Source organism: Ostrea edulis, chromosome 7 (assembly GCF_947568905.1).
Source record: "Ostrea edulis chromosome 7, xbOstEdul1.1, whole genome shotgun sequence".
NCBI classification, from domain to species: domain Eukaryota; kingdom Metazoa; phylum Mollusca; class Bivalvia; order Ostreida; family Ostreidae; genus Ostrea; species Ostrea edulis.
This window is the reverse complement of record NC_079170.1, coordinates 47,464,062-47,490,881: the sequence shown is the minus strand read 5'-3', so window position 1 is coordinate 47,490,881 and position 26,820 is coordinate 47,464,062. Positions and strand designations below refer to the sequence as shown.

At 33.5% G+C, this 26,820-nt stretch overlaps 1 long non-coding RNA gene across 2 annotated transcripts; it reads right to left on the bottom strand.

Moving 5' to 3' along the window:
- Positions 1 to 598: 598 nt before the first annotated feature.
- On the bottom strand, positions 599 to 20,675 carry LOC125653570 (uncharacterized). 2 transcript variants are annotated; one of them, XR_008797042.1, is made up of 3 exons: positions 20,610 to 20,675; positions 2,110 to 2,219; positions 599 to 1,952 (listed from the first exon to the last, which is right to left on the bottom strand). It is a non-coding gene; the product is annotated as an uncharacterized LOC125653570 (long non-coding RNA). The 2 variants fall into 2 exon arrangements; XR_007361974.2 differs by lacking the exon at positions 20,610 to 20,675 and adding an exon at positions 17,837 to 18,035.
- Between the last annotated feature and the right edge of the window lie 6,145 nt (positions 20,676 to 26,820).

Below are 26,820 nucleotides of genomic sequence, written 5' to 3'. Positions count from 1 at the left end.
TGGGCACCGCCATGGTACATGATTTGCACCTCGGGTTTCTCCAGCAGTACGTGGATTCTGTATTATCTATAGGAATTAGGAGATTAATCACGTAATTGTGACATGATGACGCGAGATGATGTATACAAAATGTCGTTGAGTTATTGCACACAAGGAGGCGGATCCTCCCGAGCATGCAATGACGAAACGATATTTTGAAATACATCATGGAGCTATCAATCATGTCATTAATCTATCCCTTGACCTTGTCACTGACCCCTTCCCATATTTGGTATGCTTTTTACATCAACAGATAGCAAAATTCAGTTTACAACATGTGATTTACTCCACGCTATTGTTATCGTGATTATATTTTATCTATGTATTTGTTTTGTGAAAGAATTTTGCAGATTATATCTTGACTAAATGTTGAATCTTGTCTTTGTCTGATTGGCATATCTCCTCCTACCTCCTATGTGAAACAGTGGGACATTAATAGTTGGATATCACATGTATCGATATCACATGTGTGATATTATATGAATATCGTCACACTTTTGGTAATATGCAATATCCACCTTCCTAAAGATCAAAGAAAAAAACCAGCCGGTCATGGGACAATCTTCTTTATCTTCATTTTTTTCATGTTTATCTATTACAGATGAATATACAGAAGATAAATTTACTTCAACCTAAGTGCAACACTTCACATGTCAAGATATTTCTTGAACTCTTCAAATAACTACAGAAATGATATTTTGAAAACATATTTCAATTTGATATAGGCATTTAGATCATTTCTTCACATACTATGAATTGCTTGATAAGTTTGGACTGTACTAAGATATATCCTATGATTCAAGGAGTGAAAAATCATTTCCAAAACCATTTCCAAAGCCTTCTTAGATTTTACTCATTGCTTTATTTTTAATTTGGCAGATAAAGTTTGTTTTTATCAAAATGATCTTAACATGTCCAACTTAGCTCTTTGAAGCAACATAGCTCTCTTAGAAAAAATGGAATCTTTAAATGGACAGATGCAATTTGGCCCTTATCAAAATGATTTTTACATCTTATACCACAAAAATGGATATATCATTATTGTTTAAACAAAATCATTATCTATATCAATTGTAATATAGCTAGATTTTATTATGAAAAAAAATGCGAATTACCTCCCTTCAAGCATAGTTTTTCTTTAAATAATTGATCATTTTATTTAAGTTTTGATGCGGCATGGCCTAATGATTTTTTGAACATGTTATTCAGGATTACTTTCCTCAGCAAGAGACAGAATGAAATGATTCATTGAATAATACGAAGTTGAAAATTTGTTTAAGGTTAAAAGCGACATAAGTCGTAATGGTTTTCAAATTCCCATGCATAATCCAGCAAACACACTGTATAATACAAAATCGTGTAGGAAAATTGAAGAATTCATGTGTGTTTAATTCATCAATTTTGTATGTCCAAGTCATCTTTATTCTTTGTATATAGACAAACTTTCCAGCACATTTTACAGCGGTTATACTGATAACAATTATATTGAGCATAGTGCATTTCACATAATGATCTCAATAAAAGAATATCAATTGAAATGAGAGAGAATGGAATCTCTATATCACTTTTAATTATTTAATTATCCAACTATCTGCATAAAAGGTGTTGACTTTTCACTCACATTGTCCATCCGGTTTACTGTCAGAAGTCCATTTTGGCATTATAAATACCCTAATGAATGCCTAGGGAATATGGCTCTTCTCCATACCAAAATAATTATGCAAATGGTAAGTCTTATCACACAGTCTCGTTTTGAAATGTAGTCAAGATTATTGATCATCATTGCAGCATGTTGTAGAGCAGTGCGGTTGTTATGTGGCCCCTTTTACGTAATTGCTTGCATGATAGTCAAGTTCTCTCAAATGACCTCAAATATCTCGATGAGAACGTCACCACGACTCGGGCTCCTAAAACTTAGAAGACTTTGAAGCTATATTTTGAAACCATTGATAAATGTTGATCATTAAAAACTAGAAAATACAACTTAAATTTCCCCTTTGTTAGATATAATCAGCAGAATATATATCTTTTGTCAAAGGATTGTCAAAGGGTTAACTAAACTGTTTTTACCTATTAAAGGTTTCTGAACTTTAATGTCATTTTCTTCTATTTTCTTGAAGACCTGGTTAAATTCTTCCAACATTTCACGTATTGTCTTGTACTCCAGTTCAATGTTTTCTCTGTCAATTAAGATTCAGTCATGAATAATGAAAACAATGAGGAATATTGCTTAACGTACAATAATAATGCAGATCTCCAATCATTATTTTTATGATTTTGTCAAGAACTGAATATTTCTCTCACAATGCTTCATCTAAAATATATAGAGCAAATAGTGATATGTTGTAGGTTCATAAAACTTATAGGATGCAATTCTTTTATTTCATATCATAGTTTTATGTCACCTGCAAAACAAAGCATGAAGATTAATCAAGCTACATCCAGAGGCCCACGGGCCTTAACGATCACCTGAGTAACATAACTCATAGAGGGAATCTCATATTTGCATTTAAGTCTCAATAGGAAGACATTTGTGCACATGCTTATGATCTTTCAAAATATACACATAATTCCTATTCATTTACATATGAAGGAAAAATGGAAGTTTGAAACATATAAATAATTTGACACCCCAACATCCCCCAAAAAACCCTGACCAATGAATTTCACAATTTAAGAAAAATAAATCTAGGACATCATGATCATGCATTTAATTTATCTCACATGACTGTGAAACTAGAGAAGAAAAAATAAGTTTTTATACATATTGACCCTGCCAAAGGGCTTGAACATTGAACCAGGAGCTATTAATTTCACAATTTTACATAGAGATTCATGAACATAATAATCATGCATTTAGCTTTTCGCAAATTTATATGGCAGTAAAGAAGAATATTTTTCATGATATAATGCATTTTCACTATATGGCCGAATTGGCTCTGCCCTAAGGGCTGAACCCCTGAACCAGGAGACATGAATTTCACAATTCAGGTAGATGGCTTCATGGAAATTATAACCATGCATTTGGTTTTTCTCAAATATATATGGCAGTAGAGAAGAAGATATTCTAAGATTTAGTACATTTTCACAACAGGCCATATTGGACCTGTCCTATGTCCTGAATCCCTGACCCAGGAGCCATGAATTTCACTGTTCAGGTAGTGAGAGTAATGGACATCGTAATAATGTTTTTATCATATATTGTAGTAGAGAAGATTTTCTATTACCGCCCCCTAAAGCCTGAACTAATGTTTCACAGTTGACAGTTCAGGTAGAGAGCGTTGGGGATATCATAATTCTGCATTTACTTTTTCTCAAATCTATATGACAGTAGAGAAGAAGATTACTTTAAGATTTTATACATTTTCACCATATGACCATATTGGTCCGCCCTAGGGCCTGAACCCTGACCCATGGATTTCACAATTCAGGTACACAGCTTTACGTATATCATAACCATGCATTTATTTTCTTTTGAAATATGTATGGCAGTAGAGAAGAAGATTTTTTAAGTTTTGATGCATTTTCACCATATTACCATATTGACCCGCACCTTAGGGCCTGAACCCCTGACTCAGGAGCCATGCATTTCACAATTCATGTAGATAGCTTCATGGACATCATAATAATGCATATTGGTTTTGTCAAATGTATATGACAGTAGAGAAGATATTCTCAGAATTACTACATCTTCACCATATGACCATATTGACCCTACCCTGAGGCCTGAACTCCTGACCCAAGAGCCATAAATTTCACAATTCAGGTAATAAACGCCATGCACATCATAATCATGCATTTGGTTTTTGTCCAATGTATATGGCAGTAGAGAAGATTTTATGCATGTTCGACATATGACCATATTAGCCCCGCCTTAGGGCCCAAATCTCTGACCCGGGAGCCATAAATGTCACAATTCAGGCGGATAGCTTCGCGGATATTATAATCATCCATTTGGATTTTCTGAAATATAAATGGAAGTAGAGAATACAATTTCCTAGGATCTTATACATTTTCAGTATATGGCCATATTGGTCCCGCCTTGAGGCTTGAACCCCTTACCCAAGGGTCATGAATTTCACATTTAAGGCAAAGAGCTTCATGACCATCATAAACATGCATTTAAATTTTTTGAAATATGTATGGGCGTAGAGAGGAAGATTTTCCAAGATTTGATGCAGGTTCACTATATGGTTCACATATTTGTCCCACCTTAGGACTTGAAGCACTCATTCAAGGACCATGACTTTCACAATTCTAGTAGAGGGTTTCATGGACATTACAGCCCTGCATTTAGTTTTTTCCCACATCTGTTGGAATAGAGAAAATTTTTGAAAATTAGACTATTTTGAATATTTTGCCCTACCTATGAGACCCTGGGGGAAGATATTGACATACCTTTAAGAATTTACATTCCTCTTATCTCAGAGATGCTTCACACCATCAATGATATGGCCTTGTAGTTTTCAAGAAGCTAAAATGTAAATTTTTCACTGGACGACGCACCACGACATACTATGACGGATGAAGACAGATGACAATAGGTCACCTGAGTTTACTGCAGTGACCTAGTGAAAATTGGATGAAAGTGAAAGCCATGTTCAAGTTCATTCTCTTTTTAAATCCTCATTCAAGTTTAGATACATTAATGATGCAATGTCCTTACTATTTGTCATGGATACATAGACTATACAGGATCCATGCAATCATTATCTACATGTATGCAACATAATGAGAGTCAATTTCAAGATCAAAGATATGTTTGACATGTTTAAGTTTAAGTTTTGATTGCTATAACAGTTCTTATCACAGAATTATGTTGTTGAAAGGAAAAGTTTATCACGAATAGATAGAACCTAATGAATGTCAAAGTCATGTTCAAGGTCGTATTTCAAGTCAAATAGATAGATTGTACAATAACATGCAAATACTCATAATTGAGGATGTCCACTGTTGTGGATAATTATCGTATTCTGAAATCTTACGTATATCAATAACCTTTTAACTACCAGATATTTTCGCCTTTTTCTTCGGTGCTGATGAAATTTTTTAAATTGCAATTAAATATTATATATCAAATTATATATTCGCATGGAAATCTTTGATGCCCTATTGTGGCCCCATACTATCCCGGGGAAGGGTGGGGTGGCTTGGTTTTAGCAAACTTGAATCCGCACAATGTGCAGAGAGCTTTCGTGTAAATATATTTTTTCATGGTTCATTGATTCTTGAGACAAAGATTTTTAAAGATGTTTCCTATGTATTTCTATGCAAAATTTTGATCCCCCATCTTGGTCCTATCCTAACCCCGGAGGCCATGATTTTAACATCTTGAATTTGCAATTTGCCATGAAGTTTTCATGTAAATTGATACTTTCCTGGCGCAATGGTTCTTGAGGATATTTTGAAAGAGTTTCGTTACATATCTGTATATAAATCGTTGATGTTCAATAATTTCCCCATATATTTGTATGTAACACTTTCATCCCCTATTCTGATTCGATACTACCTCCGGGGCCATGGTTTTAACAAACTGTTATCTGCACTATGTCAAAAAGTTTTCCTGTAAATTTGTACTTTTCTGGTCCAGTGGTTCTTGAGAAGAGTTTTAAAGATTGTCCCTATATACTTGTATGTAAAACAATGATCTCCTAATGTGGGCCCCATCCAACCCGGATGACATGATTTGAATAATTTTGAATCTGCACAATGTCAGGACGTTTTCATGTACATTTCTACTTCCCTGGTCCAGTCGTTCTTGAGAGAGGGATTTTTAATAATTTTCCCTATATATTTGTATGTAAAACTTCCATCCTCTATTTTAGTCCCATCTTACCCCTAGGGACAATGATTTTAACAAACTTGAATCTGCACTAATGTTAAAAAGCTTTTAACTAAATTTGTGTTTTCCTACTCCAGTGGTTCTTAATAAGAAGATTTTTAAACATTGCCCCTTTTTAGTCCCATGCACAAGTTTGGTTCCCTATTTTGGCTCCATCCTTAACCCGGGGGCATCATTTTAACAAACCTGAATCTGGACTATGTTAGGAAGCTTTCAAGTAAATTTCAGCTCTTCTGAAAAAGTAGTTCTTGAGAATATTTTTTAAAGATTTCTCCTGTTTATTCTAATGCAAAACTTTGATCGCCTATTGTGGCCCCATCCTTACCCCTGGGGTATGATTTTACTAAACCTGAATCTGGACTATGTTAGGACGTTTTCATGTAAATATCAGCTGTTTTGAAATAGTAGTTCTTGAGAAGAAGATTTTTAAAAAAATCCTTATTTATTCCCATCCAAACGTTTGATCCCCTATTGTGGCCCCATCACTAACCCGGGTGCATGATTTTAACAAACCGACTTCTGCTTTATGTCAGGAAACTGTCATGTAGATATCAGCTCTTCTGGCTCAGTGGTTCTTGATATTATTTTAATAAGTTTCCCTATGTAATTTGCATGTGGAACTTTTAACCCCTATTGTGGCCATATCCTACCCCGGAGTCCCTGCTTTTAATAAACTTGAATCTGCACTATGTCAGAAAGCTTTCACGTAAATTTGTACTTTCCTAGTCCAGTGGTTCTTTCGAAGAAGAATTTTAAAGATTGCCCCTATGTATTGGCATGTAAAAATTTGATCACCTATTCTGACCACATCATACCCCCGGGGGTCAGGATTTGAAAAAAAATTGAATCTACACATCGTTATGACGTTTTCCTGTTAATTTCTATTTTCCTGGTGCAGTGGTTCTTTCGAAGAAAATTGTAATGATTTTCCCCATATACTTTACGTTAAACTTTTATCCCCTATTGTGGCCCACCCTACCTTGGGGGGAGGGGGCATGATTTTAACAAAATGGAATCTGCGTTATTTCAAAAAGCTGTTATGTAAATGTGTGCTTTCCTAGAGCAGTGGTTCTAGAAAAGAAGATTTGTAAAGAATGCTTTACATATTTGTATGCACAACTTTAATCCCTAATGTGGGCTCTATTCTATCACTGGGGGTCATGGTTTCAACAATTTTGAATCTACACAATGTCTGGAGGCTTTCTACTTGCCTGGTCCAGTTGTTCTTGAGAGGAAGATTTTTGATACATTGTCCCTATATATTTGTATGTAAAACTTCCATCTCCTATTGGGGCCCAATCCTACCCCCAGGGACCAATACTTTAGCAAACTGAAATCAGCACTATGTTAAAAAGCCTCCATGTAAACTTGTTCTTTCCTAGCCCAGTGATTTTTGAGATGATTTTTTAAGATTGTCCCTATATATTTGCTTGTAAAACTTTGATCCCCTATTGTGACCCCATCCTACCCCCGGGACCATCATTTTAACAAACCTGAATCTTGACTATGTCAAGAAACTGTCACGTAAATATCATCTCTTCTGAAATCTTGGTTCTTGAGAAGGTTTTTAAAGAGTTCCCCTATTTATTTCCATGCAAAACTTTGATCACCTATTGTGGTTCCATCCTACCCCCCCCCCCGGGGGGGGGGGGCATGGTTTTAACAAACTTGCTTCTCCACTACATGTGTATGTCAGGAAACTTTTGTGTAAATACTACCTCTTCTGGCACAGTGCTTCTTGAGAATTTTTAAAATAGTTTTCCCTCTATGTTTTAATGTAAAGTTCCCATCCCCTATTGTGGCCCAACCCTACCCCTAGAGACTAATATTTTAGCAAACTGAAATCAGCATAATGTTAAAAAGTTTTCATGTAAATTTGTTCTCTCCTAGTCCAGTGGTTTTTGAGATGATTTTTTAAGATTGTCCCTACATATTTGCATGTAAAACTTTGATCAACTATCGTGTCCCCATCCTACCCCCGAGACCATCATCTTCACAAACCTGAATATTGAGTATGTCAAGAAGCTGTCACATAAATCTCATCTCTTCTGAAATATTGGTTCTTCAGAAGGAGATTTGTAAAGAGTTCCCCTATTTATTCCCATGCAAAACTTTGATCGCCTATTGTTGTCCATCCTATCAAGGGGGGGGGGGGGGGGGTATGGTTTTAACAAACTTGCTTCTCCACTATGTCAGGAAGATTTCATGGAAATGCTAGCTCTTCTGGCGCAGTGATTCTTGAGAATTTTTAAAAATAGTTTTCCCTATATGTTTCAATGTAAAACTTCCATCCCCTATTGTGGCCCAACCCTACCCCCAGGGACCAATATTTTAGCAAACTGAAACGAACACTATATTAAAAGCTTTCATGTAAAGTTGTACTTTCCTAACCCAATGGTTCCTGAGTAGATTTTAAAGATTTACTCTCTATATTTGCATGTGTAACTTTGATCCACTATTGTGACCCCATCCAAATCCCCGGGGGCCAATATTTTAATAAACCTGAATCTGGACTATGTTAGGAAGCTTTCATGTAAATTTCAGCTTTTCTATGGTCGTTATAACGATCTAGTTCGTCAGTACAACCTCGCATTGCGTCAAATGATATCTGACGTGTTTCATACCGATTGTGAAGCCGTTCTTGGCACACTGATTTTGACTGCGGATGACTCCGTTTAATTGATCAGGATATAGGGCTACGGCGGGTGTGACCGGTCAACAGGGGATGCTTACTCCTCCTAGGCACCTGATCCCACCTCTGGTGTGTCCAGGGGTACGTGTATGCCCAAATATCTATTTTGTATTGCTTATAGGAGTTACGAGATTGCTCACTGTTCGTTATCTTCACCTTACAGTAATTCTTAAGAAGATTTTGGAGATTTCCCCTATTTATTCCCATGCAAACGATTGATCCCCTAATTTATCCTTACCACGGTGGCATGATTTTAACAAAGTGGCTTATGCACTATGTCAGGAAGCTTTCATGTAAATATCAGCTCTTCTGGCTCAGCAGTTCTTGAGAAGATTTCTTTCATAAGTTTCCCTATGTATATTGCATATAAAACTTTTAACCCCTATCGTGGCCCTATCCCACCCCGGAGGTCCATGCTTTTAAAGAACTTGAATATGCATTATGTTAGAAAGTTTTAACGCAAATTTGTACTTTCCTACTCCAGTGGTTCTTTCAAAGAAGATTTTTAATGATTTCCCCAAAATAAATTATGCAAAACTTTCATCCTCTATTGTGGTCCCATCTTACCTGGGGGGGGGGGGGGGGGGGGTATGCTTTTAAAAAGCTGTCGTGTAAATTTGTGCTTTCCTAGTTCAGTGGTTCTTGAGAAGAATATTTGTAAATAATGCCTTACATTTTGTATGTAAAACTTTAATCCCTAATGTGAGCCCCATCCTATCCCCGGGGGCCATTATTTCAACAATTTTAAATCTGCAGAATGTCAGGACGCTTTCATGTAAATGTCTACTTCCAAGGTCCAGTGGTTCTTGAGAGGAATTTTTAAAATAATTTTCCCTATTTATTTGTACAATTTCAATCCCTTATTGTGGCCCCATCCTACCCCTGTGGGTCATAATTTCAACAAACTGGAATCTGGATTATATCAAAAAGCTTCAGTGGTTCTTGCGAAGAAGATTTCTAAAGAATGCCTTATATATTTGTATGTAAAACTTTGATCCCTAATGTGGATCTCATCCTACCCCCAGTGGTCATGATTTTAACAAACTGGTTTCTGCACTATGTCAGGAAGCTTTCATGTAAATATCAGTTCTTCTGTCTCAGTGGTTCTTGAGAAGAAAATTTCTTTAATAAGTTTCCCTATGTACATTGCATGTAAAACTTTTAACCCCTATTGTGGCCCTATCCTACCCTGGGGGTCCGTACTTTTAATAAACTTAAATCTGCATTATATTAGAAAGCTTTAACGTAAATTTCTACTTTCCTAGTCCAATGGTTCTTTCAAAGAAGATTTGTAATGATTTTCCACATATATTTTTATGTACAACTTTCATCCTCTATTGTGGTCCCATCCTACCTTCGGGGAGGTATGATTTTAACAAACGGGAATCTGCACTATGTTAAAAAGCTTTTATGTAAATCTCTGCTGACCCAGTGGTTCTTGAGAAGAAGATTTTAGAGATATCCCTTATATATTTTCTTACAAAACTTTGATTCCCTATTGTGGCCCCATCCTACCCCCGGGGTATGATTTTAACTTGCTTCTGTCCTATATCAAGAAGCCATGATTGGGACAGACTTGAATCTGCATTATGTGAGAAAGCTTTCATGTTAATTTTAGCTCCTCTGCCCAAGTGGTTCTTGAGAAGAAGATTTCTAATTTTTTTTTGCATATTCTGATTTTCTCCCCTTCAATGAGGACATGAATTTTTATTTGAACAAACCTGAAATACCACTACCCAAGGATGTGTTGTGTCAAGTTTGGTTGAAAATGACCCAGTGCTTCTGGAGACGAAGAGAAAATGTGAAAAGTGTACGACGACGACCAACAACGGATAACTTTTGATCAGAAAAGCTCAGGTGAGCTAAAAAGGTTTAGTGAGATTGTTCGTCTATTCATGACGTCATATGATAAATGTAACAGTGATGCACACATATTCTGTAAGGTGGAAACAATCTAAAAACAACTCCATAGAAAAATAGTTTACGTTTAAAATCATGTCTGTGTTTGCCTTACTCTCATATCTTTATCATATATCTCCCCTTTCAGGGGGAGACATATTGTTTTTGTACCATCTGTCCATCTGTCAACCTGTTCATCTGTCCGTCTGTCCGTCTCTTTTTCTTGTGAACGTTTCTCCTCCTATATGGCTTATCGGATAGTCCTAAAACTTTGTACAATGCTTTATTTCTATGAAATTGATTTCTGTTCGTTATCTTTACTTTTTCATCAATGCATATTAAATTATTGTCATCTTCGGACACGTATCTGACATTATATTCTTTATCAGTTTTATGTACATGTTTTATGCATTTATTACAATGTCATATGACTCTGTAAATATCTAATACAATTCAAATACGTATTATAGTCGATCAAAGTGAGGGCCCTGAATTTCTGCAGTGTTGACCTTCACCATGAGTAAATATCTAGAAAAGATCTAAAAATATCTAGTCATTCCCACCATTTTGTTTACAAAATGAATTTCGTGCCCGATCGTTATTTTGAGGTGTTACTAATTACATTGCGAATAGAGCACACTAACCCTAAATGAAAAAGCAATAATGTATTGAACACCTGAATAAAATTAGAGAAATCGAATAAAACCAAGCTGTGTTACATCATTTATTGACACAATTATTTGGAATATATTAATGTTGTCTGTTTATAGTAAGATAAGAATCAGAATATGGTTAAGTGTTAGTAACCAAATCTTAATTGTTCCGTTCTGTTATTATCACACTGAAGTATACACATATATGTATATCTATTAATAAAGCAATTCATTTGATTTTTATAACAACCATTTTTCACATGGGGAACGAGAAATACATATTAAATGCATGTTATGTACAAAACTGAAAACAGAAACCAGCCATGCATGTACATGTATTAGATAAAACATATGTTTGTGTTATTGATACAATTCATTAGAATGATGTTTATTCCAAGGAGCCCATCTTAAGAAACTTTGCAATTCTTAAAATTACATCTATATCGAGTAGGCATGAAAATTGTGCAATTCTGCAATTTTTTGTTCTCTGTGAGGTTTATATTTTAGGTTACATAAGTTAATGTGTGTGTACAATTTGTGATCTATCATACATGACATCATTTGCAGATCCTAGAATTGGTATTGACATTAATTGTGAAAATGTTACTAACATAAAAAATAGTACGACACAATTGACCAAGACTGTGCCTTCAATGTTGAATGTAGAATTTTAAGGTAGGTCTTCACTATTTCACATACATGTAATAGAAAGATATATTATTTCATAATGTTTATGATTTAACAATTGCTATATTTGCTTTGGTAATTTCGCACAACAAAATTGGCTTCCATATGAAATAATTTTGGATGTTATATGTCAAGTAAAGCTTCTTCTAATATACATTGTATCAGTCTGAATATTATAAATGTGATGTGTTTCTTTTGAACATTTTGACATATTCTTAAAATATGATAAATAATGAGGTAATAAGTCTAATCAATGTCTTATGCTATCCTTTTTATTTTCAACATGCAAGGGAACTTCTTCTACCAGTTCCAATCTCAACATTCTCGTTCAAAGTTCGAAAATTATGTGATATTTGTTATAATGCTTTTTGAAATACAGTCTGTCATTAGGCCAAATGGTGGCTAACTTCTCTCATACCAATTATTAGACCGTTATTTACATACAGATCATCAATAAAAGTGGCTCATAATGGGTGTGACTTGTCAACAGGAGATGTTTACTAGTCCCACTCACCTGATCCCACCTTTTCTATTTCAAAGGGTCCGTGTTTGCCCTACTAACAATTTCATATTCTTTTTAGGATTTATGAGATTGATTAATGTTCGTTATGGTAATCTTATTCACGTTACGTACTTGCACACTGTCTCCCCATACACTGGATGGTGACAAATTCAAACATATATCTTTATTCTGAGTTAGAAATAAATCTTTTCAGATGTAAAGAAAATTCAGTAATTTCAATTTATATCGAATCGTGAATTCCTTCTTCATTTACAAGTCGTATTTTTCACTTTTTGATATTCATTTATCTATTTCAGTATTGATAAATAGTATCTCAAATACGTAACTGTCTTGTTTTTGGTTGTTGTTTTTTTTTATTTTCTTATCTCAAAATCCTATTTTTCGTTCTAAACATTCTCTTAGATATAGATTTTGTGCTCATTAGTCGCACCTTTAGCTTTACGGTTTCAAAATGGCCCCGCTTCGTCTTTGTGTTTTTATCTATGTATATGGAGGTAAGTAACTGCATTTAACTTGATATCTCCTGTGATATATATATATATATATATATATATATATATATATATATATATATATATTACTGAATAGACTATGAGATCAAACAACACTACAGTTTCCTCTCTGAAACAATGTAGAAACATGGAGATTGAAAGCAAAGTTTGACCTTGACTGCCAAGGTTATTTTATCGTTCTTGGAAAATCACACAAATAACTATTATTTGGAGTAACATCAGAGAATACTTAGTCATGTACATGGTCAATGAGGCCCTATTTCGAAATTTATTTGTCTTTTTTCTGTGTCGTAAATCTTCCTTATACAAGACGTGTATGGAGGACAGAAAGTGCAAAAATACGATATAACGAAATAAACATTTAATATAGTTTCAATGATCATAAAATCTTAATTTATGACAGTAAATGTTTAATCAATGGCGTTTGTGCAAAACAAATATACAGAAACGCAAAATTAATGATGTGGAATGTAACAAACAGATGGAACAGCTATCTTTCCAAAACGAACAATACATGTAACAAGACAAAGCATTCAATGCACAGCAATTAAATGATTTTATATGCAAACAAACAGTGTTGCTTTGCAAATGAATGACAATAAGATTAAGATAAACAGTTTCTCTATATATACATGTATTGAAGTCAAGACACATAAACGCGCAATGAACAGTTATAAAAACCTAACGAATGGGCTCGTAAACAGTAGTCGGGTGGCGCCCCATAGATTTCTACGTCACATATTTTTGTGATGCACGTAAACCTATACAAGAGTCTGTGTGTCCAGGAGTTCATGTTTTCCATACTCAAAATTTTTATGGGATTTATGAGATTGATCACTGTTCGTTGTCTTCACGTTTTAATTCCAGGACAAAAAGGTTATTTTTAGCAGAATAATATTACGATAAGCCATATTTTACTATCTGTAACTATTACTTGCTATAATAATCACTTTGAAGCTTAAAGAATATCGTACTTTCCAATGTAAAAACAAAACTTTTATGTTGGTTGATGGTACTAAACGTTTAATATTATGACTTACTATCGGGAAACTGTTGATGATTAAACTTACTAGAGTAAAACATCTTTGATCTTTTGAATCTGAATAAGTAAGGGGATATCTTTGATATGTTAAAAAGGATAGCACGGATGATGTTTTTGATATTAGAACAAGAATAAGATTGGTGATGTCTTTGATATTTTGAACAAGACTACGATTGATGATATCTTCATCTTTGATATATTACACCAGAATAAAATTGGTTTTGTCGTTTAATATTTTGAACAAGAATGAAATGGTAATAACTTTGATATTTTGAACAAAATTGGTGATGTCTTTCATATGTAGAAAAAGAACAAGATTGGTGATGTCTTTAACATTTTGAAGAAGATTAAGTTTGGTTATCTCTTTGATATTTTGAACAAGAACAACATTGGTGATGTCTTTTATCGCTTAAACAAAATTGGTGATGTCTTTGATATTTAGATCAGGATTGATGATATCTTTGATATTTTTGACAATAATGACATTTGTGATTTTGTTATATTTTGAACGTGAATACGACTAGTAATGTCTTTGATATTTTGGAATTTTATAAAATTGGTGATGTCTTAAATATTCTAGACAAGAATAAGATTGGGGATATCTTTCATATTTTTCGAAGAAATTGATGATGTCTTGCATGTTTTGAACACGCACAAATTGAATTTGACTCCACTTTTTTGCACTATGTTTATCCCTAAAATAGCTCTTACAAAGTTTAATGTTATTTCGGATTTCAAAAATTTCGGTTCAGCATCACTGAAGAGACATTATTTGTCGAAATACGCATCTGGTGTATCAAAATTGGTAACGTATAAGTTTTGCATGATGCATTTAATATTTACAACAGGAAGAAGATTGCTGATATCTTTAGTTATTTTTAATAAAAACAAAATTGGTGATTTCTTTGACATTTTGAACAATTAATGCTGATGTCTTTTGTGTTTTGCACAAGAATAAGATTGATGAAGTCTTTTATATTTTGATGAAGAATAAGGTTGATGATGCCTTCAATATGTTGAGCAAGAACAAAATTGGTGACGTCTTTGATATTTCAAACAATGACAAAATGAGTGAAGACTTTTATATTTTGCACAAGAATAAGATTGGCTTTGGCTTTTGATACTAGGAACCACAATGAAATTATGATGTATTTGATATATAGAACAAAATTTGTGATGTCTTTGATATGTATAACAGGAGTAAGATTAGTAATGTCTTCAATATTTTGAAAAACAACACAATGTGATTTTTATCTATTTTCGACAACAACAAAATTGCTGATGTCTTTGATATCTTGAGCAAGACCAAAGTTGGTGATATGTTTGATATTTAAGAGAAGATTTGTTTATACTTTGAACAAAACTAAGATTGATGATGTCTTTCATATTTTGGAGAAGAACAAAATTGGTAATATTTTTCATAATTTGGACGAGAGCAAAATAAGTGATGTCTTTCATATTTCGAACAAAACGGGTGATGTTTTTGATATTTAAAACAGGAATAATACTGTTGTTCTCTTTTCTATTTTGAACAAAAACAGCAGTGGTAATGTCTTTCATATTTTGGACAAGAACAAAGTTGGTGATGTCTTTCATATTTAGAAGAGGAATAAGATTGGATAAATCATTAATATTTTGAACAAGAACATTATTGGTGAATTTTATATCTTTTGGACAGGAATAAGATTGGTGATTGTTTTGATAGAGGCCTTTCTACTCATCATCACTATGCATTTAGTTTTCTTACATATGTGTTCTTGTAGATAAGATTTTAGAAAATTTACAATTTTGGTAAAGGACTAGTTGCTCTTTCTAAATATCAATTTCGTTTCAATTTAGTATCAATACCACTACAAAATATGTTTAAGTTTTCCACATAAACACTATATAGCAAGTTTGGCCCCGCCCTCGGATCAGAACCCCTACCCCTGAGATCATATAAGTTACAATTTTCGTAGAGACTCATCTACTCTTTATTACTATGCATTTAGTTTTTCTTACATATGTGTTGTTGTAGATAAGAAGATTTTAGAAAATTTGTAATTTCCCTAGTTTTTCCTCCATCCCTACGGCCCTGAGGGTGCAGTAGTCCTGCAGTGTACAATTTGTGTACCCCTTGTCCTTAAGATGCTTAATACAAAATTTAAAGGCAATAAGTTAAAAATGTTCTATTCTTAACACATGTGATAACTGAGTATGTTGGCCCAACCCTGATACCGAATATTTTACCCTTGGAATCATGAAATGTACGATTTTGGTAAAGGACTGCCTGCTCTTTCTTAATATCTATTTAGTTTCAATTTAGTATCAATACCACAACAGAAGATGCTATTTAAATTTTACACATAAACACTATATATCATGTTTGGCCCCGCCCTGGGGTCAGAACCCCAACCCCGGGAATCATGAAAGTTACAATTTTTTAGAGGCCTCCCTTCTCTTCTTTACTATGCATTTAGTTTTTCTTACACATGTGTGGTTGTAGAGAAGATTTTGTTTTGAAAATTTGTGAATTATTGGCAGTATTGCCCTGCGCTTAAGGGTTGCAGAAGTCTTGAAATTTACAAGCCATGTCCCTCTTGTGCCAAATATACGTTAATTAAATAATAAAAGAATTGAAATAGTAGTTATCTAGAAGATGTTAAAAATTTTCAATTGCTCACACATTAAATAACTAGCCATTTTGGCCCCACCCTGATACCAAAAAACCCTACCAATGGGATCATCAAATTTATAATTTTGGTACAGGACTATATGCTCTTTCTAAATATTTATTTAGTTTCAATTTTGTATCAATAGCACTAAAGAATATGTTATTTAAGTGTTTACACATCAACACTGTATACCAAGTTTTACCCCATCCTTAATGGAAGTTATAATTTTGGTAGAGGTTTACCTGCTCTTCATCACTATTCAGTTTGTTTTTGTTACACACGGGTGGTTGTAGAGAAGAAGCTTTTTTGAAAATTGGTCGTTTTTGGCATTTCTTGCCCCACCCTTAAGACTCCAAGGGTACAGGAGTCCTTAAATTTACAATTTATGTCCCCCTTGTCCCAAAGATGCTTCGTGCCAAATTTGAAGGGGATTAGAATGGTAGTTATCAAGAAGTTTAAAATGTTTAATTGTTAACGAACGACGCACGACGATGGACGACAATAAATTGCAATAGGTCACCTGAGTATACCCAGGAAACCTTAAAATGACATAAGTTTTTATCTACATTTTACTGCTATTTTTCTGTTACAATTCACCGCAGTTAAAATACACGTACGATGTTTGTCAAAAGTATTGTTTACATCACGTAGCGTGTTTATGAGAAACTAGCTTTCATTACATTTTGTAAAGATATAAAAGGCAAAAACATTGGCAATGTGAATATTAAATCAAACCTGAAAGGTTAAAGTAAGGCTACAGTAGAGATGCAAACTTTGTCATTTTACACATAAATGATAGCATTTGTTAATATCTTATCAAGAACAACAGGGAGATATATTTTCAGAATCAAAAATGAAATTCAGATATTTATTATAGTTTGCTAATCGTTTGATATGCCATTCATTTTTTAAACATTCACACCACTTTTCATGTAACACTTTATCTTTCTGGAACTTTCAATTGATGTCATGGCATGCTGCACTTGTAGAGACGGGAACTTTAGAATATACATGTATAAATATTAAATCACGTGACATATACGACCATGTGATATCAAAACATTAAATCCCTTCTGGGATATTAGATACTGTACCTTCTAACACTCTAACATTTGAATTTGATTATGGTGTCATGATGACAGCTATTTAAAGCGCCATTTTACTACCTTTACAGTATTTGAGTACCCTTGATATAACATGAAAAACATGTTAGGAAAACAGTTCCTATTGTTTCGACGTTTTCTTTAATCTGCAATCGGATAACGTTGATATTTTTTAAAACACTAAACATACCTTCTGATTTGGGCAAGTTATTTAAAAATGATTCTTGTGGAAAATGATTAAATCCTCCTTCACAATTTGCAGGTCAGTATATCATAACCCTTTGAATAGGGATCTCTATGCAATTCCAAAATTGGCCTATAGCAGCGATCTCTTGAAATATTTCCAGTAGTGTCCAATAGTGTCACGTTTTAAAAAAAAAAACCCTGAATCATGGATGTCATTATTCACTTGGTATGAATATTGACAAGCGCGTGAAAATGATATACATGTAGTAGTCATAAGTAGCGTATACTTGATTAGTACAGGATAGTGCAAGCTACTCATTTTTACAAGTTCTCATTTGATATAATTCATCAACAAATGCATACAACCTCCGTAAACACAGTTTGAATTACAATTTGTACATATATTGGGCTTATCTATTTATATCCTAACAAACATGAATACAGTGCCTGATTCAGTTCATCTACCATCATGGTCCTATCACTGCTTCTCAAGTAAATATTAACTGCTGTGAAGGAGAAACTTCAAACGTATTGTGTCATAACATTAGTCATATGCCAGAAGTGGTGTAAATCAAATGTAGATTCTAAATACTACTAAATAACTTTTAGTAAATTTGAAATAACAAAACTTTTCCCAAATCACCAACATCAAAACCTATGACTTTTCAACACTTTAAACAACCATTCCTCACGATAAATGAAAAATTAGGTTTTTTAACATTACAAACAGCAGCTTCTTCTATAAAAAATATGGCACACGAAAATATTCATATTGTTTGATCAATCAATCCAAAAAATACTTTGCTAAGCACCACTCTGATTCTACACGGCAAACTAACAACTCAACATTATGACATACTGGATGACTTCAACTTTCCCATCGTCAACTTCCCATGTATGTGTAGCAATAACCCATTATCACCTGCATACAGTGTTATTTTCTCTCAACTGACTCGATACGCTTGTTCTGCGTATGATAAGTTTTTTTAAATCAAGGAAAGCTGCTGACAAACAAATTGATGTTACAGAGATTTCAACAATCTCGTTTAAAATCAGCATTTTGCAAATTCTATGACGTTATAGCGATCTAATTTATAGTACAATCTGTCATTAGGTCGATTTTTTTATTTCAACCTTCTATATATCTTTTGAAATATGAGAATAGGGCTTTCATATTGAAACAGAGATGCATCTTGACCAGGCGTTTCATTTGGTACCAAGACCTTTGGCCTAATAGCCATTCCCCTGGACATACTTTTCAAAAACTTGATTTAACTTAATTTAAATGATATCTCAAGGGGTCTGTGTTTGCCTAGTTATTCATTTTGCATTCCTTGCCGGAGCTATGAGATTCATCAATGTTCGTAATCTTCGTCTTTCATATACACATGCCTCATGTCCAGGTCAGTCATATGATACCAAACTTTTGACCTAATAATACTGGAATATGACCTACTTTTTAAAAACTTTAACCTTTTGAACCAAAAGGATAAGTTAACCATAGTCATTTTTCCCGATCAGCTATGTTGTCTTCTGTCAACTTTTGTTTACATTACAATTTTACATAGGAATGCATTGGAGAATTCTTTAATAATCGTCTTCTGGATAACAAACAGGATTCTATATATCATTTTTATATATGCATGCATCTTGACATAGATGGGGTCCATAGATATATATACGGTATATATAAAAATTCTTTATAAATCACTTTAAAAAACACGGAATATGCAATGTTCCCGTAAAGTGTAGCTTCAAAAATTATATGAGAGCACCGTTCTCCAACTGGGAAATGCACAGTTGAGTGGATTTATTTGCAATCGGTGTGTTAACTACGGAAAAGTTTTTGTCATTGCCGAACATACATACGTAACGTAAACTTTCATTCGTTGATTTGCCATCGCGATTCTGTGCAACGGCCAATCAAATGACCCTCGCATATTATTTACATACGAGGATTTTTCGGGGACTTTGCCTACGGGTGATGAGTAAAAGACGAGATCACCCGTGGGTATCCGACGATGTTAGGTACTTTGATACCCGGTTTCGATTCTCTATTCCGACGCCGCGACAAATCTTTGATGTTGGAGATAGATTGTGATTGTTCCTTTGACACGCGCCCTGAATTAGAAGTGAAAGTTACGGGTCTTTTGAACATTATTTCAAATTTGGAGGTCACTTGTCACGGTAGAAGTTGGCACGATAACGAATTTTAAGTGCATTGAGCGCCAAGCAAATGTTCGACATTGTGACACTTCACCTAAAGCTGGTGACATCACTACATGAGTGAAAAATTCACGAATGGGACGTAAAACAAAATTGTACACACAGCATATTTTCGCAAATCATTGAATTGTTTGTGTCGTTCTAAATGACAGTCAGATATGGAGACAGATGTGGCTTTTCGTAAACACAGTTCTTTTGTATTACATTCTGTTCCATCGGAATCTCAAATGTTACTCCCTAAAATGTCTCTCACTACAGGATACTCGTTTTTATAGCAGACAGTAATTCAGGAACACTTGAAATGTTACAGCATAATACTTGTATATCATCAGGATGTGTTGTACCGAACTCTTAGAAGTTTTCATAAGTATAACTTGCTTTCAATCTTAAAATTAACAATACACGCAATTTATGAGAAACTGTGTTTTACATGTATTCCTTAGCTTCTTTTTTAATTGAAATGAATGCAAACTAATTCGAATAGTATTACAATTATAAGTTAGTACCAAATGCAAAAGTTAATAAAATATTAAATAATTTGTAAACGTTACCGCCTATGAACTTTCTAAACAACGCTATTTAATCCGATTTTATCACAGCAGCCGCTCCTCATATCAAACATACAGTGTATGGAGGTAATCAAATATAATGAAATTTAATTACAGAAATGACGCATGAAAATTGCATGCAGGTGTGCTATATTTACATGTCTTTTATTATACTTATTTGAATACAATCTACACCAGATTACACTTATTTCAATACACTAATTTCAAAACAAATGGAAAGAATTACACAACAGAATTTAATTCATAATGGAATCAAATTCATTTTGTAAAACAGTCATACACTGTATATCTTACCCTTTTATGGCTTTGTTAAATTTCTTCCTTGTCATCATATCCATTACAACATTGAATAGCTTGTTTTGATAAAACTTCTATTCAAAGATTTCTTATCTTTAATAGTATTCTGTAAGACGATAAAAGGACACGATCACATTTCAAGCACCACTATCTATATTCAAATTTGTTTTAAATGGCGAAATTCTGTCCGAGTTAAAGTACACTCTACACATCCCTGTCTATTAATTGTTGAAACACCTCTCTAATCAAATATAATTGACTCAAATATTCATAAATCATCAAATATCTGGAAAACGCATTCAACACAATTAAAATCCTCTCACATATCTCTATCTATTAATTCATTCAGACGAATTGTATCGTAGATATATGATCATATTTGTCTAGATAGCATTCATACATGTATTTCAGTCTAATCATTCTCATAATGTACGAAGAACTTAAAAACTCAACTTGCCATTTTTAAGTTTTTTAATTATGAAAAACTATGAGGCGCCTTACATATTAAGCCATTATGGGATATATATTGATTGGATGGTAAAATTGCAGTATAATTTACACTGTATTGATTAAATATTAATGTCATCATGATTGTATTTCAAGAATATGCCTGATCTCAGTGAATTCAATCATTAGATAACGTTTCTGATAGTTCATACCATCCATAGTACATTTATGCATGCATATCAGTCTAATCAATCTCGTAATGAACTAAAAACTTATAAACTCAACTTGCCATTTTTGAATTTTTAATCACGAAAAAGTATGAGGCGTCTTACATATCAAGCCATTATGGGATTTATATTAATTTGATAGTAAAATGGCATTAAAATGTACACTGTATTGATTAAATTAAACGTTTCTGAGTCAAATTTATGTCTTTTGTTATGTTAGTGGTAAATTACACACATATAACCTAGTGATCCTTATCAAATTTTGAGTAGTATATTAATATCATAATGATTGTATTTCAAGAATATGCCTTATCTCAGTGAAATCAATCATTAGTTCACGTTTGTAGCAGTTCATGCCATCGATACTACAAGAGCAATTCTAAAAATTTCGAGACGAATCAGAAATAATATATCATGAAAATAGGGTCAGTTTCTGCAATATTCCATTTTCATCTTTAAACGGTCTTTTTTTTTTATCTCAGCTGTAGAGCGTTTGCTTTGTTGATTGATTGAATATTGTTTAACGTCCCTCTCGAGAACATTTCTCTCATATGAAGACGTCACCACTGCCGGTGAAGGGCTGCAAAATTTAGGCCTATCCTCGGCGCTTATGGCCATTGGGCAGGGAGGTATCTTTATCGTGCCACACCTGCTGTGACACGGGACTTCGGTTTTTGCGGTCTCATCCGAAGGACCGCCCCAATCTAGTCACATTTTACGACAAGCAAGGTGTACTGAGGACCTATCTAACCCGGATCCCCATTGGACTATTTCTCCATGTTAAAGATATGATACTGACAACAAATCCAAGTGACCTTGATATTATCCAAGCTTCATTGAGATCCCTACGGGCGTTTGCTTTGTAACTGTGAGCCAACAAAGGTAGGGATTACTCCGACATTCACGTTTCTTTTAGATACGAATTTACAACGGAGGTCTCGTGCCGCGGCAGACGATGGTGCGTTACAGACACCTCACTGTTACGGCCCTGAGCGCTAAGCATAGGTTTGAGTTTGTGGTACTTCAGTTACAGCTGGTTACGTCTTAATGTGAGTGAACAATTGTCAACGGAACATAAAATAACCAAATTCATTGATTCTACATGAAAGCATGTTCGTATGATGAAAAGGCGAAGATAACAGTGATCAATTTCAGAATTCCTATAAAGAACATAAAATTAAGAGAAGAGCAAAAACGAATCCCTGTATATTTAAGATGGGATGAAGTGCCTAGGAGGAGTAAACATCCCCATCGACCGGTCACATCCGCCATGACCCTATATCTTGATCTGTAGTCAAAATTAGCATATAAATAACGTTATGAAACACGTCAGACAACATTTGACCTACTGAACGGTTGTATCTGTAAATTAGATTTATATTTTAATCGAGGCAAGTTACTGACATGTACATGTACTCTTTGCACTACTAGTCAAACATTATCCATGTATTTAATCATATTGCATGATGCTGTGTATTGGGATTACTGCTAGTCTAATTTGATCTTATTTATATCCACTGTCCCAATTTCTATTTGTGATATACCATTGTTATTTGGATTATTACTTTGTCATTTATCTATTGAATAAATGACTTTTTTTATTTCTTATTATCACTTTCAAATTTCAATCCATTTCATTGTGAAATATTTCAGTTTTTGACGTTTAAGTATCACCCAATCAAATTCAGCGCACGTGCTTCACGGGTGCTGGTAAGTGATTTTGAGCATTCGAATCGGTAGAGTGTTCTTAAATACATCTACAGCATAACTTTCAACAAATTTCATTGAAAACTAAAAACCTTTGCGGATAAATACTTAAGTTTAGACATTAAAAGATACAACGCACGTACATTCTTGCACACGACAATTTGATTGGGCAATTTCACATCTCATGTTTTCAGAGTATACAAAATTGTATGCATTTTGTTTTCTTTATGCTTATAATAATCAATTCTTCAATCTAAGCCCCGATTTTAAAAAGTATAGTTATTTAGTTGGGTAGTCACGTGGTACAGTGACATCACATGCGACGCTCGTCGATCAAACTCATTATGAAAGTAATGTTAAATATCTTTTTAAAACTTGGGTTTTAAGGACCTAATTCATTCACCATGGACAACATTGATACGATGAATCCTGCTGTCATAGATTTAAAAAAAATATATCTAAAATAAAAATGATCAAATGTATAGTGGAAATGACAATACTTGATTTTAATCAAGCAATTTTATTAATCACTATTTTTTAATCTGCACGTTGTTACTAAGTGGTAGCACGGCATTTATAACTTATGCTAAATATGTACTGCACGTTTTGTTGTTACGCGTACATTAAAAAAAATGAAAGCATTATAATTCAATTCAAAGTTAGGAAATACAATATGTCATTATTCATAATTGAAATTTCAAATTTTGTTTATCTTTAATTTTTTTGTAAATCTACCAGTTGGAAGAAACTGGGAGCACATAAAGTTTAGAAACATGCGATGTGTCCTTTAATTAGGCATTCATACCATACGCCTATAGTATAACTTTCACTTAATTGCAGTAAAATATTCTGCATTTGCAACAGGCATTCGAATGAAATACCAATATTATGAATTTCATAATGTGTGCATCATATATATATAAAAAAATATGGTAATTTCAAAATCTTCCAATCAGAATTTATAACACGTGTATGACCATAGGAAATTGTAAAGAATACCAAGATATATCTATAACATTAATATCAAAAGATTATTATGAAAGATAAAAATATAATACATGTTGTTTTTCAAACAAATTATACATTCAAAAGGTTATGCATATGCATGCACGTGCGCGTTAGCAATTAGTATTTGATTTAGTGGTAGATGTTTATATCATCTAACTATGCTGTAATTATCTTCCCATTTCCTTTATTAATGATATTAAGAGAGTTACAGACGTTTTTGTATTATCCAATCAAAATGAAGCACACGTGCAGATTGGTGATCTTTATCATGCCAATCAGCTTCGAGTTTCAAGATATACCTACAATATAACTTCAAACGACTTCTTTGAAGAATAAAACTGATTCTAAATTTAATATACCAAAAATCCAAATCACGTACGCCCCTACATACACATGCATGCACGTTCAAAGAAAATGCCATTTGTTCCCACATGTACAAATAACATACTATCATCCTATAAAGGCTTCATGTTAATCTATTTTGTTGTTTCTGAGAATATTTGGGGACAAAAAGGTACAGGAGAAAAATAAAAAGAAGAAATAGAGTAAAAAAAATATGTTCACAAACTTCGTTTGGGGGCCATCCTCATAAAAATAATAAACAAATAAATGACAGGCGGCTGTAATTGTCTTAGCTGAGATTAAACTAAATATTATTTTGAATAACTACATTTGTATTCTAGTAGTACTAATGTTCAGGGGCCCCTCACCTGAGCATTAGTTCACCTATCCTTAAAGTGGCCATAATTTAATTTCTAAAAATCAGACAAAATCAAATTCAATGGTGAAAGAGATATGGTAGATTATTTATTTACATAAAATACAGGCAAAAGAGCTTTAAGTGTAAAAATAATCAAAACTGAATTGATTTCTTAAGACTCACCTGTATATCGATGGTATAAATTTTGTATAATTCTTGTATCACATTCATATTACGAATTCAAGTAGCAGTGGTTTTATAAATAAAAATAATTATTAAATGTTGATACTTCGTAATTTTTTCTTGAAGATCATTAAATTACTAAGTTTCCTTTATATAAAATATATATTGCTATTATAATACGTAGACTTTCATGTACAGTACACCGTTATGACCCACGCTTCTCTGAGAGCAATAAAGAGATCGGTGTAACAAAAAGCGACGTTCGTTCACATGGCTGATTACATTGTCTTTATTTCTACGTATATCATACCACAACTTATCTCTCTCTTCCAAAACAGAATATTCATCAAAATCATGCTTCGTTTAAAACATTTGTTATCCCTACCAATGAGATAACTGAATATGAGTTGCCGTACCTATACTGAATTCATACACTTCATAAAAACCCTTACAAAGATACATTGATGTATCCAGTAAGTGTTTTACAGAGTCCCTATCTTTGAAAATAATAACTGGTGTAAATGAAAAACTTTAAAATGTATTGTACCACAATATATGCCAGAAGTGGTGTAAATCAAATGTGGATTCGAAAACAAAATTCTAAAAATCTTTCAGTCAATTTGAAATTACAGTGTACAAATGTACATAGCTTTTTTTTTCAAATTAAAAACCGTTAAAACGTAGGATTGTTCACCATTTTACACGACCATTCCACACGATGAATTAAAGACGAGGATTTTTAACATCATAGACAGCTTCTTCTTCTATAGAATTGATTAAAGGAAATATCATCTTGTGATCAGTCATCTGAAATATGTTTTGTTAAACAACACTCTAATCTACGCGCAAGTACTCTGAAGTTGATATCAAAAAGATGCTGGAGTTCCTCATTGACAATATTAACGTGATCAGGTCTTCCAACAGTCTCATGAGTAAGAATTGTGTTCCTTTCATAGAATATCTGTTTTGATATCATTACGAGCCAAAATTTATTGAAAAGCTTCTGCAGGAGAAAAACATTTAGATATATGACATTTAGATATTAACGGCAAACTAACAACTCAACTGTATGACAAACGGGATGACTTCAACTTCTCCATCATCAACTTCCCATATTTTTTATTAGCAATTTTTTATTATCACCTGCATAAGTTATTTATGTCTCTCAACTGATTCGATACACAAGAGTGTCTTCTGCGTTTGATCAGTCTTTATATATCGAGACAGGCTACTGGCAAACAGGATGGTGACAAAAGCCTTAGTAATGCATGTATCTATGTTCTTAACATTGCCTTTACGTAACAACAACAATTCTGTTCGTATATCATGTTTTTATACACTGTGTCAAAGAACATACCTCGCTCGTGCCATAAGGCGCAAACATACTGATAGTAATTGTTCCTTCCCTAAACATTCGGCATTTAGAAATGAGAATTATTGGTAGCAATCTGATCATGTGTTCTTGGATCACATTCCTATTTGTTAGTGCAAGTACCAGGTGTCTTATTCGGGAGAACTGTAACCAGTACTTTACTTCAATTCTTTGGTCTCCTTCCATTTGTACTTAAGTTACTTCTGTCCTATCATTTACATTTACTCTCAGTTATTCCTTCTTCTTGACCTA